The sequence below is a fragment of the Pleurodeles waltl genome, chromosome 4_2 (genome assembly GCF_031143425.1).
Source record: "Pleurodeles waltl isolate 20211129_DDA chromosome 4_2, aPleWal1.hap1.20221129, whole genome shotgun sequence".
Lineage (NCBI taxonomy): Eukaryota > Metazoa > Chordata > Amphibia > Caudata > Salamandridae > Pleurodeles > Pleurodeles waltl.
Genome location: NC_090443.1, coordinates 319,300,103 through 319,314,806, shown reverse-complemented (window position 1 = coordinate 319,314,806; position 14,704 = coordinate 319,300,103).

Genomic DNA, 14,704 nt, shown 5'->3' with positions numbered 1-14,704 from the left:
AATAAGGGATAACTGGGCCTGGTGCAAGGTGCAAGTACCCCTTGGTACTCACTACAAGCCAGTCCAGCCTCCTACATTGGTTGTGCAGTGGTGGGATAAGTGCTTGAGACTACTTACCACTCTTGTCATTGTACTTTTCATAAGAGAAAAATATACAAAACAAGGTCAGTGTATATACACATAGCCAAAAAGTTTTGCATTTCCTCTTTTCACTCTTTTCTAAGTGCTGAAAAGTACTTCTAAACTTTCAAAAAGTTCTTAAAAGTTTAAAAAGTTTTTTTTTCTGTCTTTCCAAAAAGTTCAGGAAACTTTTTTCTCGTTTTCTATCACTTTAACTCTCTCTAAAAAATGTCTGGCACAGGTAAAAATGTTGAACTGTCCAAACTTGCATATGATCACCTTAGCTGGAAAGGAGCAAGGAGTCTCTGCATAGAGAGAGGTTTGAGTGTAGGGAAGAATCCTTCCTTAGAACTGTTAATTAACATGCTTAGAGTACAGGATAAGGCCATAAGTGCCCAATCTGTAGAAAAAGTAGCTAATGGTTCTCAATCTGATCCAGGGACTCCCCCAGGAAAAGGTTCAGGAAAAAAACTTCTCAGCCTGCCCATTACTAGACAGTCTAGCATAGTTGGTACAGAGGTTGAATCACACCATACTGATGGTGTGCTCTCACATTATACTGGTAGCCAAGCTGTTAGGGTGCCCTCTGTAAGGGACAGGTCTCCTTCTGTTCATTCCCATCATACCTCTGTATCTAGAAATGTCCCTCCCACCCACCCTGATGACAGATTGTTAGATAGGGAGCTCAATAGATTGAGAGTGGAACAAACCAGAATGAAGCTCAAGAAGCAACAGCTGGATTTGGATAGACAGTCTTTAGAAATAGAGAAGGAAAGACAGAAGTTGGGTTTAGATACCCATGGTGGCAGCAGCAGTATTCCCCATAGTCATCCTGCAAAAGAGCATGATTCCAGGAATCTGCACAAGATAGTTCCCCCTTATAAGGAGGGGGATGACATTAACAAGTGGTTTGCTGCACTTGAGAGGGCCTGTGCTGTACAGGATGTCCCTCAAAAGCAGTGGGCTGCTATCCTATGGCTATCATTTACTGGAAAAGGTAGGGATAGGCTCCTTACTGTAAAAGAAAATGATGCTAATAATTTCCAAGTTCTTAAGAATGCACTCCTGGATGGTTATGGCTTAACCACTGAACAGTACAGGATAAAGTTCAGAGAGACCAAAAAGGAGTCTTCACAAGACTGGGTTGATTTCATTGACCAGGCAGTGAAGGCCTTGGAGGGGTGGTTACATGGCAGTAAAGTTACTGATTATGAAAGCCTGTATAACACAATCCTGAGAGAGCATATACTTAATAATTGTGTGTCTGATTTGTTGCACCAGTACCTGGTAGACTCTGATCTGACCTCTCCCCAAGAATTGGGAAAGAAGGCAGACAAATGGGTCAGAACAAGGGTGAACAGAAAAGTTCATACAGGGGGTGACAAAGATGGCAATAAGAAGAAAGATGGTGAAAAATCTCAAGATAAGCATGGGGATAAGGGTAAAACCAAAGATCCCACTTCAAATCTTAAACACTCTTCAGAGGGTGGGGATAAAACAAATTCTTCCTCTTCTTCCCAACCTGCACACATTAAAAAGCCTTGGTGCTTTGTGTGTAAAAACAGAGACCATAGGCCAGGGGATAAGTCCTGTCCAGGTAAACCCCCTGAGCCTACCACCACTAATACATCAAGCTCTAGTGCCCCTAGCAGTAGTGGTACTAGTGGTGGGACTGCTGGCAACAGTCAAGCAAAGGGTGTAGTTGGGTTCACTTATGGGTCCATAGTGGAAACTGATGTAATCAGTCCCAAGACAGTTTCTGTCACACCTAGTGGCATTGGCCTTGCCACACTGGCTGCTTGTCCCCTTACAATGGATAAGTACAGGCAGACAGTTTCAATAAATGGTGTTGAGGCCTTGGCCTACAGGGACACAGGTGCCAGTTTCACTTTGGTGACTGAAAACCTAGTGCCTCCTGAACAACACATCATTGGACAACAGTATAAGATTATTGATGTCCATAACTCCACTAAGTTTCTTCCCTTAGCTATCATTCAGTTTAGTTGGGGTGGAGTTACTGGCCCTAAGCAGGTGGTGGTATCACCTAGCTTACCTGTAGACTGTCTCTTAGGTAATGACCTAGAGGCCTCAGGTTGGGCTGATGTAGAGTTTTATGCCCATGCAGCCATGCTGGGCATCCCTGAGGAATTGTTCCCTCTCATTTCTACTGAAATGAAAAAGCAAAGGAGAGAAGGCCTGAAAACTCAGGATCCCTCTCCATCAACAGGTAAAAAGGGTATCACAGTATCCCCTAACCACCCTACCATTCAGGATACTATTCCTGTGGTGGGAGAAACCTCTCCTGGGGTGGCACCTGTTCCAAGGGAATCATCAGCTGGCAAAGCTGGACTCCCTGAGGTGGAAGTACCTCTCTGTGGGATAACTAACATTGGTGAGAAAAACAGCACCATTTTAGTTAACATGGAGCATCCCTCCAACCCTCCCAGAGAAACTTTAGTGCAGAAACCCTGCACTACCTCACAACACTTAGGACAGCATCCCTGCCCTAGTGTGGAGCTCATAGGACAGCATCCCTGCCCTGCTCCAACTCAAGAGAAACAGCATCCCTGTTCTCTCTTCCAGCCAGATGGACAAAGTTTTTGCCCAGCTATGGCTTTTCTGAGACAGCATCCCTGTCTGGCATTTCCATCACTACAAATAGGTTCAGTGGACAATTCCCACTGCTCTAAACTAAAACTTACTGATAGAAACTCTGAAAATACATCTTCACATTGTTGCTTAGCTAAAAAACTTCAAACAGGGTGGTTTACATCCCCACAGGGAAGTAACCATATAGTGGATGATAAAGGGAGTAACCAGTCTATTGCAGAGCTACTCTCTACTTATCACCACTTAGACAATAAAGTCTCAACTGGCCAAGGTTAGCCTTATTGTCCTTCGTTTGGGGGGGGGGGGGGTTGTGTGAGAAGGTAGCCTCTTTCTAGCCTTGTTACCCCCACTTTTGGCCTGTTTGTGAGTGTATGTCAGGGTGTTTGTCACTGTTTTCACTGTCTCACTGGGATCCTGATAGCCAGGCCTCAGTGCTCATAGTGAAAACACCATGTTTTCAGTATGGTTGTTATGTGTCACTGGGATCCTGCTAGTCAGGACCCCAGTGCTCATAGGTTTGTGGCCTATATGTATGTGTCACTGGGACCCTGTCACACAGGGCCCCAGTGCTCATAGGTGTGCATGTATATGTTCCCTGTGTGGTGCCTAACTGTCTCACTGAGGCTCTGCTAACCAGAACCTCAGTGGTTATGCTCTCTCATTACTTTCAAATTGTCACTAACAGGCTAGTGACCAATTTTACCAATTTACATTGGCTTACTGGAACACCCTTATAATTCCCTAGTATATGGTACTGAGGTACCCAGGGTATGGGGGTTCCAGGAGATCCCTATGGGCTGCAGCATTTCTTTTGCCACCCATAGGGAGCTCTGACAATTCTTACACAGGCCTGCCACTGTAGCCTGAGTGAAATAACGTCCACGTTATTTCACAGCCATTTTACACTGCACTTAAGTAACTTATAAGTCACCTATATGTCTAACCTTTACCTGGTAAAGGTTAGGTGCAAAGTTACTTAGTGTGAGGGCACCCTGGCACTCACTAGCCAAGGTGCCCCCACATTGTTCAGAGCCAATTCACTGAACTTTGTGAGTGCGGGGACACCATTACACGCGTGCACTACATATAGGTCACTACCTATATGTAGCTTCACCATGGTAACTCCGAATATGGCCATGTAACATGTCTATGATCATGGAATTGCCCCCTCTATGCCATCCTGGCATTGTTGGTACAATTCCATGATCCCAGTGGTCTGTAGCACAGACCCTGGTACTGCCAGACTGCCCTTCCTGGGGTTTCACTGCAGCTGCTGCTGCTGCCAACCCCTCAGACAGGCAGCTGCCCTCCTGGGGTCCAGCCAGGCCTGGCCCAGGATGGCAGAACAAAGAACTTCCTCTGAGAGAGGGTGTGACACCCTCTCCCTTTGGAAAATGGTGTGAAGGCAGGGGAGGAGTAGCCTCCCCCAGCCTCTGGAAATGCTTTGTTGGGCACAGATGTGCCCAATTCTGCATAAGCCAGTCTACACCGGTTCAGGGACCCCTTAGCCCCTGCTCTGGCGCGAAACTGGACAAAGGAAAGGGGAGTGACCACTCCCCTGACCTGCACCTCCCCTGGGAGGTGTCCAGAGCTCCTCCAGTGTGCTCCAGACCTCTGCCATCTTGGAAACAGAGGTGCTGCTGGCACACTGGACTGCTCTGAGTGGCCAGTGCCACCAGGTGACGTCAGAGACTCCTGCTGATAGGCTCCTTCAGGTGTTAGTAGCCTTTCCTCTCTCCTAGGTAGCCAAACCCTCTTTTCTGGCTATTTAGGGTCTCTGTCTCTGGGGAAACTTCAGATAACGAATGCATGAGCTCAGCCGAGTTCCTCTGCATCTCTCTCTTCACCTTCTGATAAGGAATCGACCGCTGACCGCGCTGGAAGCCTGCAAACCTGCAACATAGTAGCAAAGACGACTACTGCAACTCTGTAACGCTGATCCTGCCGCCTTCTCGACTGTTTTCCTGCTTGTGCATGCTGTGGGGGTAGCCTGCCTCCTCTCTGCACCAGAAGCTCCGAAGAAATCTCCCGTGGGTCGACGGAATCTTCCCCCTGCAACCGCAGGCACCAAAAAGCTGCATCACCGGTCCCTTGGGTCTCCTCTCAGCACGACGAGCGAGGTCCCTCGAATCCAGCGACTCAGTCCAAGTGACCCCCACAGTCCAGTGACTCTTCAGCCCAAGTTTGGTGGAGGTAAGTCCTTGCCTCACCTCGCTGGGCTGCATTGCTTGGAACCGTGACTTTGCAGCTACTCCGGCCCCTGTGCACTTCCGGCGGAAATCCTTCGTGCACAGCCAAGCCTGGGTCCACGGCACTCTAACCTGCATTGCACGACTTTCTAAGTTGGTCTCCGGCGACGTGGGACTCCTTTGTGCAACTTCGGCGAGCACCGTTTCACGCATCCTCGTAGTGCCTGTTTCTGGCACTTCTCCGGGTGCTACCTGCTTCAGTGAGGGCTCTTTGTCTTGCTCGACGTCCCTTCTCTCTGCAGGCCCAATTTGCGACCTCCTGGTCCCTCCTGGGCCCCAGCAGCGTCCAAAAACGCCAAACGCACGATTTGCGTGTAGCAAGGCTTGTTGGCGTCGTTCCGGCGGGAAAACACTTCTGCACGACTCTCCAAGGCAAGAGGGATCTGTCCACCAAAGGGGAAGTCTCTAGCCCTTTTCGTTCCTGCAGAAACCTCAGCTTCTTCTGTCCAGTCGAAGCTTCTTTGCACCCGCAGCTGGCATTTCCTGGGCATCTGCCCATCTCCGACTTGCTTGTGACTTTTGGACTTGGTCCCCTTGTTCCACAGGTACCCTAGATTGGAAATCCACAGTTGTTGCATTGCTGGTTTGTGTGTTTCCTGCATTATTCCTCTAACACGACTATTTTGTCCTTAGGGGAACTTTAGTGCACTTTGCACTCACTTTTCAGGGTCTTGGGGAGGGTTATTTTTCTAACTCTCACTATTTTCTAATAGTCCCAGCGACCCTCTACAAGGTCACATAGGTTTGGGGTCCATTCGTGGTTCGCATTCCACTTTTGGAGTATATGGTTTGTGTTGCCCCTATCCCTATGTTTCCCCATTGCATCCTATTGTAACTATACATTGTTTGCACTGTTTTCTAAGACTATACTGCATATTTTTGCTATTGTGTATATATATCTTGTGTATATTTCCTATCCTCTCACTGAGGGTACACTCTAAGATACTTTGGCATATTGTCATAAAAATAAAGTACCTTTATTTTTAGTATAACTGTGTATTGTGTTTTCTTATGATATTGTGCATATGACACTAAGTGGTACTGTAGTAGCTTCACACGTCTCCTAGTTCAGCCTAAGCTGCTCTGCTAAGCTACCATTATCTATCAGCCTAAGCTGCTAGACACCCTATACACTAATAAGGGATACCTGGGCCTGGTGCAAGGTGCAAGTACCCCTTGGTACTCACTACAAGCCAGTCCAGCCTCCTACACTTGCCCAATGGCCATGCCCAGGGGACTTATGTCCTCTGGGCATGGTCATTGGGCATAGTGGCATGTAGGGGGGCACAAATCAGGCCCCCCTATGCCACAATTTTTTTTTAAAATAATTACTTACCTGAACTTACCTTAAGTTCCCTGGGATGGGTCCCTCCATCCATGGGCGTCCTCCTGGGGTGGGCAAGGGTGGCAGGGGGTGTCCCTGGGGGCATGGGAGGGCACCTCTGGGCTCCTTCCGAGCCCACAGGTCCCTTAACGCCTGCCCTGACCAGGCGTTAAAAAATGACACTAAAGCGGCTGGACGTCATTTTTTTTGTCCCGCCCACTCCCGTGCGTCATTTTTGCACGGGAGTTTAAATAAGGCGCACATGCCTTGGAGTCATTTTTTAGACGGGAACGCCTACCTTGCATATCATTAACGCAAGGTAGGTGTCCACGCTAAAAAATGACGCAAACTCCAAGATGTTTGGCGCTAGACGGGTCTAACGCCAAAGTATAAATATGGAGTTAGCTTTGTGTCGGATTTGCGTAAAAAAAAACCGACACAATTCCGGCGCAAAGAGAGTATAAATATGCCCCTTAGTATCTTCAGTAGGTGCAACAACCACCTGAGCTATTTTACTGTGATCTAAGTTGGGAGCCTGTGACCTGCTAGCTATGCAACGATCTCTGCAACAGATGCATTGACCCCCCTGAGACAGTTGACTGGGATCTACGGTAGGAAACTGTGACCTGGCGGTTATTACCTTCCCTAAGACATTGTACAGAGCTTTAAGGCTGGAACAGGAGTGACTCAGATTTCTGTAGCAGGGGCAGTACTCTCTGAGCTATTTTATACTGGGGTGTCAGATTGGAAGCTGGGCCCTGAATGGTACGCACAGAACCGGGGCATTAACGTTCTGAGGTATCTAACAAGCACATCTTGAGACCTGGTCTACTCCCCCCCACCATACTGAAAGTGTTATTCTTTACTGCACCGGCTCGTGGGTGTTAATGAGATGGAGGACGTGAAAAGAGCGGGTTTACAGTGAATTTGGGGACTCAGTGGTAATTAAAGTGGCATCAGAGTAATTAAGTGTATATTTTATGTCTCTGTCTCTTCAATAATGGCGCGTCTGACCTTTCAGACAGCCGTGTGTACAGTCTGTGCCTCTCTTTGCTTTTGTTACTCTAAATGTGGAACAGTGAGGGGAGGGACGCTAGGACGGTTTTTCACAGAGAGAAGGAGTGGATTTGATTTCCACATAGGCTCCTTTACATTGCGGACAGTAACCTTGTGGAATAGACTCCTGACTGATGCGGCCCTTACAGCCTCTGTCACGGCCTTCATCCAGCAAAATGGTGTAGGGGAGCAATCACTCAAGGCTCATCAAGTATAGACTTCAGGACACATGGTCCAAAGGTCACCATTGCTGAGTGTACTTGGCTATGTAGCTGGTGGTACACTTTGAATTAAAACAAAGGACCTGATTTAGATATTGGCGGGTGAGTTACTTTGTCACAATGGTGATTGCTATTCCGTCTGTCGAAATCTAAATCCCATAGAATATAGATTTCGGTGGGCGGGATATCCATCATCGTTGTGACAGAGTAACTCATCCGCCAATATCTAAATCAGACCCTAAATTCAGACAAGTCCATTGAAATCAAAATATCCAAATGTAACTTTAAATCTCATGGCAGTATGCAAATTGCACCTGGGGACACCTCCTTCCAAGTATTCATGGAAATCCTTGCTGACACATGTTCCACATGCTCTTGCACCTTTTCAAGTTTTTCTGTTCAAGTTTTTAGAACTTTATATTTCTTCAGCTTGGCTTAGCTTACAACTGTTGCTGGTTTTCTAGACTTGTTCTTTTATTAGACAAGTATCCCTCAAGAGCAGTGAGAGTGTCCAGATGGTGGCCCCATTATTTTTCTAACTTTGGACACAAGCTACATTTCAATGACGAGTAACAGTGAGAACTAAATCCATCCATACCTACCACAAAGCTCATGTATTTGAGTCTTGGCCCAGCTGGCTAGACTGCTGCCTTGGGGGTTGCAGTTGTACTGATTTGCATATTATGTAATGCCAAAGACAGGCAAAAAAATGTGACAAATGGCTGCCTGTACTTCCCCCAGTGGTACGGAACCACTAGCTCAGGTATTTTCATCATTTTTAGGTCGAGTGCGCAAGCACTTTGACTTGTTATAAGTATTGTGGGTTTTAACCACGCCAATCACTTTCACTCGTTTGTGGGCGTGCCTTTCAAAAATCACTTGATGGCAGTGGTAAATGCTTTACATTTGTCTCTCCTTGAGGCTGTTTTTGTCATGCCTTGAAAACTGTCCCTGATACATGGATTATTGCGCGATTGCTGATAAACTTCATCCTGGGCGAACTAATTCTTTTGTCTCTCCCCTTCATGTTGCATGGTGGCCATGGCACAAAAACGTGAACTCGATCAGCAGTATTGAAGCAATGGTCACATTGTTCACAGTTACCTAATCAGAGTCATTTCTTGTGACTCTCCCCTTAAAACTGGTTAATGCTTTATGAAAAACAGAAATCCTCAAAGCGAAAGCAGCTCTCCCAGCACAGCAGGAGAGCCGATACAACAATATTTATTGCACTTGGGAAAACTCGACCCATAATGCTTTGCGGGGCATTACTTTTACAAAACATTTATGCTCATAACTCAGCCTGTGGTGGTCCTAGGATAATGGGACCACCTTCAAAACATTGATCACAATGTGCTCTTTCTGTCTACATCATCACTGGTTCCTCACGCTATGTTAGTGGGGACTTCAAAATAATAACTGCTCCCACCATTCAGTGTCTTTTAAGCTTTCTCATGGCTAAAATGTTTGTTTTATAGTGGGGAGAAGTTCAGTTTGGAAGGCCTTGTTTGTAATACCATTGCAGTAAGCCTGCTAGCTCTAACAAATGCCCTTTAGGGGCTAAATATATGGCTACATTGCATTACTTTTTCCTGTTTTTTTTTCCTGGGGTTATTCCTTCTAGGGGTTAACTATATGGTTACATGACCATGTTTCTTACAAATTATATTTTTATTATGGTGCCGTCTAGGGGCTGTTTTGAGCATTACAGGCTAATGCCAAAAGCGTATTTCTGATGAAGGTTTATATGATAATTGCATATGTTTTAATAATTTCTCCTTATTACAATTATGAACATAATTCAGACCAACTTAACATCCTTATTACACTATGACTGTTTGAGCACTCTAGATAAGTTTGGGTGACCCTTCTAGTTATTTCTCCTCTGTGGCTGTCATATGTCTTTTTGGGGGTAATTGTGTTAACCAGCCAGCAACTTTAATGGTGGGGTGGTGAAAGTAGTATTCTATTGGAATTGGCTTGGCAGATTTAAATTAGGGTGCTAAGGGGCAACATTTTCATTTTTTTTGCTGCAGAAAGAGGAAGAAGGTAAATGGAAGTGCTTTAGTTATATGCAGGGCCACTGGAATTTTATGGCAGGAAAAGACAAAATTATGAGGCAGGGGTGATCCAATTTATGTGGCAAGAAAAGTCCAGTTATGAATTTACAATGCCAATAGCTCTAACTCAAGCAACTGCAAGACCTATTGCATTGCAAATGCTTGTTTTGTTGTTGTTTCCATTATCCTGATAATGGGCATACCGAGGGTGACCAGGCGTCCTGGATTTAAAAGGACAGTTCTGGCTGTTCACCGTTGGCCCATGCAAATTTTAAAACATTTAGCACATGCCGATTATTGCAGAGTGATGTACGTTTTCATTTTTTCCAGTGCAGAATAAGTTTACAGCCGGCAACACAAATGACATAGATTGGAAAAGTTGCATTTAATTTCCTTTAGTGCTTCGTTTTCTATGTTGGAAAATTGTAGACCTACCTCCATGTTAGTGAAATGTCCTGATTTGTGGTTTTCAAGATTTGGTCACCATATGTGTACTGGATACTTTTAATTTCTAAAAGCAACTTATTGTGCATTCTCTCTGCTTTCATATCACTTCAGAAAGAGATTATCAAACTCACAGGTCTGTGATGAGGTCACTTGGGACCAGATGTACTAAGATTTCAGTTTGCAATTTGAAGTTTGTGGAAAACTGTGAATGTTTTGAAACCATATTCCGGCCACAAAACATTCATACATGCCAGTGGGAGTTTCTATTAGGAAAGGACACCCTTGACATGCCCCATTCCTAATAACGAATCACAAACCGCATTTTGCGACTAGGTAGTAGGTAACCAAATAGCAAAATAGAGTCACCACACGAAAAAAGGCATTTTATTGGTTGCTAATGGCCCGATTCGGCAAATTGGAGCCTTTGTGACTGCTAAATACATTTGTCCATCTGGTCCCTAGTGCAGTAAAATCAAATGTGTGAGTAATGTTGCAGGGATGCTGACACGTGGTTACCATGGGAAACTGAGTCCCATTGACTTGAAATTCTAGAAACTTTGCCCAAGACCTTGATGTTATGATTGATTGAGGTACTTTCTTGGATCTATCTTCATTACTTTGACAAATCTTTTGAACCATTTACATATCTACAAGAAGAGCCTGATTCACAAGGGTAACTTACTCTTCTGTGTAAACGTACTGCTTTTCGGTATTCAGAAACTACTGGTGGCGTTTTACAATTCTGCACTCCCTATACCTATGTGTGGGGAGCTCTTCACCTCGCCCAATTGCGGAGAACTCTGCACACATAAGTATGGGAAGTGCGGAGTGGTAAAACCCCACTCTTAGTTTCTGAATACCAAAATGTTATAAACTTACACAAAAGTGTAAGGTTACCTTTGTGAATCAGGCCTGAAGTGTCCAACCCTGCTGTACAACTGACAAATCTATTACTGATTATCATAACTATTATGTAAATTAACCTTGTGTAAATGGATTTTGCATAAATTTACTCCATGCTGATATCCTGAAAACCTGCCATGGATCTGGCACCCCTCAACCGCTGGTGAACGCTCATTATTTATACTGCATGACTGTCCAACATAGATTAAAGAAGGACATATTTATGTCAGGCTTTCAGGCTGTCCATGTACATTTAGGGACAGGGACTCCAAATAGGAATAATGTACGTAGTCACTAGTAAGCCTGAAAATCTGGCATTGATGTGCCCTCATGCAACACTGGACAGGCATTATTTATAGCAGTATTGGCCATCATTGATTCAGGAGGACTAGATTAATATCAGTATTTCAGGATATCCACATAATGTACATTTATATAGAAATGTGTGTAAATGAAGCTCGTTTGCATTATCAGTGGTTTGCCTGAAACACAGGAGTATATGCAGCACTCATGAACCACCACTGGACTCCCTTTATTAATCTTTATGCACTGGACCACAAAAGGAAATTTCAAAAGATCAGTTTGGGGATTTAATTTCGCAGAGTGACCACTAGTATGGTGTTAGACCCCTCGACTGTAGGTCATTCCTGGAAACAAAACTCTGGGCCGCCGCAGATGTAGCAGGCACAGTTCAGATGATCATTGGGGCACTTTATACTCTCATACAGGGTAGTTAGACGCTATACATTATGTAAATTGAAGATTGAGTTCAGCTCTTGCACTATTAGTCTTGCACAATGATATATCCAGTGCGTGTTGCTGGATGAAGCAGTTGACACATCGCATGTACGTGGTGGGTGACACTATTGCATGCGTAGCTCTTAGATGCAACTTGGACTCAAATGGAAGTTCAGGTTGTGCAACCCATACATACCAGAGGCCTTAAGTATCACTCATTGCGAGTGAGACTCACACTTTCTGAAGTCAGTTTGAGCTTTCACTCACAGCTGGCTAAATGTCATGACTGGTGTAAAGGGCTAGCAAAGGATCTCTAAATACAACTCGGTTTGAAGCTGTGCTTTGTGCACAGCAGCTCATGTGAGGCGTAGAGGCTGCGGGTAACTATCTTACCACAGGGGGCTGAAGGTTCATAAAGATCTTTTTATTTGATGAGAATAGTGCTGTTTCACTAACTTTGTGCTGTTTTACTGAGGATTCTGTAATATTTGATTAATTGTGTTACTTTTTAACAATTCACTGATGTCACTTATTGTGTTGTCATTGATGTCAACTCTTGTGTGACATTACTATCTGTGGTGTCAACAAATGTCCTAATTCATTCTCACTCTAAGAATTTTAAAAACTTGAGAACTTTGCACTCATTTGCTAGTTTTGGGCCTCAGTATGGGGAATACTAGCAAAAAGTTGCACCGGGTTTGACCTTTAAATAACAGGTCAAGTAAAAGCTCCTGATTTGTGAAATCTGTGCCCAAGATGTTTTTTCGGATGCAAACTCTAGTTTGCTCCTCTAACTGGATTTATGCCCCTCATTTTGGTGAACCACCAAATCATAGATCACCAGTTTCACAAGCCCTTGCTGGTGAATCTTTACTTTAGTGAAATATCACAATTTTAAAACAAAACTCTTTTTTTGATGACCTCAGACACTTTACCTTTAAAAACAAGATCCAGATCAGATAGCGAGAACTAGGTCCAGTAGCAGAAAAAATATAAATATATTACGTTTTACAAACTATTTGGAATAGTATGAATAAAACAATTGCAAAGAAAGGAACCTGAAGAGGGTTTTGCTTTGAACATACAAAAAACATTGGCAAAAATAAATGCTAATGCTATGCAGCATCTGAAAAAACATTAAAACGAATAAGAACTCAATGGCATGCACACTTGCCTGTGGGCATATGCGTCATGATGCCACAGTGGCCAAATGCGCTGACGTATGCATGCACGTGTATCAACATACATGCAGGTGCAGACAGTATGACAGTCCTCCATTTCAAATATTTTATTATTTATTGTTCCAAGATGGTGGACACAGCTGGATGTGGTAATTAACAAAAAGAGAATTTATAGGTGTCCAAGAACAGTTTTAAAAACGGAGCGACACCGCAGCCAATGGGAGCAACAGGGCCATCCAAAAAAATTAAAATACATTATTTAAGGGCTGAAATGGAAAAAGTGGGAGGCAACAGGAGAGCAGATGAGGGAGAAGTGAACACCGGAGGAGTGCAACAGGGAGTGGGCGTGGTCGCAACTGAGGAGTGTGAGGGGGGACAAATAAGAAGAATGGGGTGAAGCAAGCAAGGGGAAGAAAGCAATGGATGGAAAAGGGAGAGGAAGGAGCAACATGGGGCCCATGCGGATGGGGTGGAATCTGTTGGGGAAAGCACAATGCAAGGTAGAGAGTAAGACCTAACACATGGGAGAGTAAGAAAACACATGGATTGTCATGGACGCCATGCATTGTCATGGTCGCAACCGTCCCACGCGTCCGCAGAACCACTACCAGTGGCAGATCATTCTCTCCACCAAGACGTGGAACACTCTTCCCACCCACCTGCGTCAGACCAAAGACCTCCTTACCTTCAGGAGACTTCTCAAGACCTGGCTGATCGAGCAGTAGCAGCACCTCCCCCCCTCCTCAGCGCCTGAAGACCCTCACAGGTGAGTAGTGCGCTTTACAAATTCCTGAATGATTGATTGATTGATTGATGGAGTGCTCTAAGAACAAAGTAGTTCTCCGTTTATGAGCAAGGAAGGATACAAGGCATCCAATCAATAGGATGGTAATGAAGCTATGCTCCAGGGGAAGGACAAACACAAGAAGAGGAAGGAAAGCCATTGAATAAGAAGCAAGCAAATGAGAGTGACAAGAAAGCCAACTAATGGTAAGCAATGGGCTGGCGTTAAGCCCACTGCAAGTTTTGGGATTCTCCAGAAGAGGTCTTTTGACAAGCAACAGTTGAAAGCTGTCTGTAGAAGAGATCTTAAAAAGGGTTGTAGTAGTCCACCTTCTATGTTTACTGCAACCAGTACATGAAGGGATAACATTGGATTATAGGACTGAAAGCTAAAGGAGGAAAGCATGAAACAGAGATCGAGGGAGAGGATGGTGGTGATAGAGAACTATTTAAAAATCACAGAGATGGAGAAGCTCCTTAAATACAACCTTTATAAAGTAATATAGAGAATGTCTTTGCTACTTCAGCCCCACTACTTAGAATGAGATTCAGCTTCTTACAGCTGGAGTTGATGGCAGGGCCCGGACCTGTATACTGAGCTAGAAGAATCAAACCATTAGTGGCAGATGAAATCTGGTGTCATTGGTGCATTGTATGTCTCTTCTGTGGTATGGTGAGCTAAGGTTCACAGAGATGGTCTAATGGTGACCCTGCTTCAAAGTAAACTGAGGTCTCTCCACTGAACTCCCAAGTCTATCGGGTCCATGCATAAGTATCTTGTCTAGTTCAGGTTTTGGCTTTTCATTCTCAAGCAAGCCCATGTTAGCATGTGATTTGTACAGTGTGTGTGTTTTTGTGCCATGCCTGATGTGTGTTGTGTGTGCACTTAACCTGCTATTAATGCCTGCTTTTCTGCCTCTTTGTGATATGTTATTGTGTGTATGTGCTTCCATGTCAATGTACCTGTGTGATATGTGCTTTTATGTGCGATCTGTACCTCCATGTGATGTTT